Source organism: Rutidosis leptorrhynchoides, chromosome 8 (genome assembly GCF_046630445.1).
Source record: "Rutidosis leptorrhynchoides isolate AG116_Rl617_1_P2 chromosome 8, CSIRO_AGI_Rlap_v1, whole genome shotgun sequence".
Lineage (NCBI taxonomy): Eukaryota > Viridiplantae > Streptophyta > Magnoliopsida > Asterales > Asteraceae > Rutidosis > Rutidosis leptorrhynchoides.
Window position 1 is genome coordinate 266,577,667 of NC_092340.1, and position 3,153 is coordinate 266,580,819.

Consider the following 3,153-nt stretch of genomic DNA (forward strand, 5'->3'; position numbering starts at 1 on the left):
ATGCGTATGTGTATTGATTATCGTGAATTGAACAAAAGAATAGTGAAGAATAAGTATCCGTTACCTCGAATAGACGATTTGTTCGATCAGTTACAGGGTGCTTCATTCTTTTCTAAGATAGACTTACGATCCGGATATCATCAGGTTCGTGTTGCTGAATCAGATATACCGAAAACAGCGTTCAGAACAAGGTATGGTCATTATGAATTTCTTGTCATGCCTTTTGGGTTGACGAATGCGCCAGCAGTCTTCATGGATCTAATGAATAGAGTGTGTCGTCCATTCTTAGATAAGTTTGTGATTGTGTTTATTGATGACATATTGGTGTATTCGAAAACAGAGAGTGAACATGCTGAACATCTGAGGTTGGTTTTGAACTTGTTAAAACGTGAGCAACTATTTGCAAAATTTTCAAAGTGTGAATTTTGGTTACGTGAAGTGCAGTTTTTGGGTCATGTGATTTGTACCGAGGGTATAAAAGTTGATCCGACAAAGATCGAAGCGGTAATGAATTGGAATTCTCCGAGGACTCCGACTGAGATTAAGAGTTTTCTGGGATTGGCTGGTTATTATCGCAGGTTTATCAAAGATTTCTCTAAAATAGCGGGTCCATTGACTAAGTTGACTCGTAAAGATATAGCCTTTCGATGGACTGATGGACAGGAAAAGGCTTTTCAGATATTGAAACAGCTACTGTGTCAGGCACCAGTGTTAGCTTTACCAGAAGGTTCAGACGACTTCGTGGTATACTGTGATGCATCATATGCTGGGTTGGGTTGTGTCTTAATGCAGAGAGATAAAGTAATCGCCTACGCCTCGCGACAGTTGAAATTTCATGAGAAGAATTATCCAGTGCATGATCTTGAAATGGCTGCAGTAGTGTTTGCTTTGAAACTGTGGAGACATTATTTGTATGGAACTCATTGTGCTATTTGTACAGATCATAAGAGTTTGCAATATATCTTCTCACAGAAAGAATTGAATATGCGTCAGAGACGGTGGCAAGAGTTGATCAAAGATTATGATTGTGAAATTAAATATCATCCGGGTAAGGCAAATGTGGTTGCAGATGCGCTAAGTCGTAAAAAGTCAAGTGAAAATGTGAAATTCCTTCGTTTGAATATAACTTCAGATTTGATTAATAGCTTAAGAACCGTTCAGGCCTGTGCTTTGGAGGACGAACATATTAAATATGAACAAATGATCAAACGAAAAGTGGACTTAATTGATGACTCACGTGGACTAAAGTCCTTAAACAATCGTTTTTGGGTGCCTAAGCTTGGAGATTTGAGGGATTTAATTATGACAGAAGCTCACAAATCCAAATTGACAGTACATCCGGGTAGTAATAAGATGTATCATGATTTGAAAGCAGTGTATTGGTGGCCGACAATGAAAACAGATATCGCTCGATATGTTGAAAAGTGTCATATATGTGCTCAAGTGAAGGCAGAACATCAGAAACCTTATGGTTCGCTACGTCAGTTACAGATTCCAGAGTGGAAATGGGAACATATAACGATGGATTTTGTGACCAAACTACCAAGAACTCAAAAACGACACGATATGATTTGGGTAATAGTGGATCGTCTAACTAAAAGTGCTCATTTTCTTGCTACTCGTGAAACAGCTTCGTTAAGTGAGTTAGCCGAATTGTATGTTAAAGAAATAGTTAGTCGACATGGTGTGCCGTTATCGATCGTTTCAGACAGAGATTCCAGATTTGTGTCGAATTTTTGGAACAGTCTTCAACAAAATTTGGGTACACGTGTGAATTTAAGTACAACTTATCATCCTCAGACAGATGGTCAGAGTGAAAGAACGATACAGACTTTGGAGGATATGTTAAGGGCTTGTGTGTTAGAATACGGTGGTTCGTGGGATACACATTTACCGTTGGTCGAATTCGCGTATAATAATTCATATCATTCGAGTATAGGAATGTCGCCCTATGAAATGCTGTACGGTCGTCGTTGCAGAACTCTGACTTGTTGGTTAGAAGCCGGGGAGAAGCAGTATGCAGGTCCCGAAATTGTTCAAATGACAGCCGAAAAAGTTGCAATTGCGAGAGAAAAGTTGAAAGCCGCTAGAGATAGGCAGAAAATGTATGCTGATCCGCGTAGACGTCCGGTAACCTTTAATGTGGGTGAACGATTGTATCTGAAAGTTTCACCGTGGAAAGGGGTTATCAGAATCGGTAAACGTGGTAAGTTAGCACCGAGATTTATTGGTCCGTTTCCGATCAGTGAAGTGTTGAATGATCTGACTGTGGTGTTAGATCTTCCGCCAGAGTTAGCTGGTATTCATAATACATTCAACGTATGTTATCTTCGTAAGTGTAAAGTCGACGATGAAACACAACTTCTTCCTTTAGAAGATTTAAGGGTCGATTTGAATAAGAAATTGGTGGAAGAGCCGGTCCGTGTGATTGACCAAAAGGTGACTAAGCTGAGAAAGAAAGAGATTCTGATGGTGTTGATTGAGTGGAAACACAGTTTGGGATCTAATCTTACGTGGGAAACGGAAGAGTTGATGAGAAAACGCTACCCTCATTTGTTTGACCAAGACCAGATTCCGAGGACGGAATCTCCTTAAGGGGGGTGGATTTGTAACAGACTGAAACCCGGGCTAGTTGTAAGTTGTCCATTTTGCCCTAAGGGTTTGTGCTTAGTCTTAAGTGCTTTTATTTTAATTATTTAATTAGTGTTTTATTATATTTGTGTTGTGTCCAGTTTGTGACAAGGGTCCCAGAACAGGTTTGTTTATTTTATTTGGACTTCGTTTGGGTTACCTAATCCTGTACGAAAGATATCAGATAACTGGTAAATACCCGTGTGTTGCACAGTGTGGGAATTAATCCCAAATATGTGACTAGTGTACTGTCTTCTTCTTTCCATTTCTAGAATTTTCCCACACACACCCGTACCTTCATCCCTCCCACCTAACCAAACCCTAATTCCTAAATTGTGTTCTAGAGCTCAAATTGTTCATACCATCTTGTTTCTTACAGATTGCTGAGTCTATCAAGGTAAGTAACATGTGTTTTTGTGTTCAATTCGTTGTTAAATTCTTGGTTTTGTGTGAGTTTTGTAAAAAGCTTGAATTTGTGTCAAAACAAGTGATTTAAGTGTTGTTATGGTCAAATTATTGTGA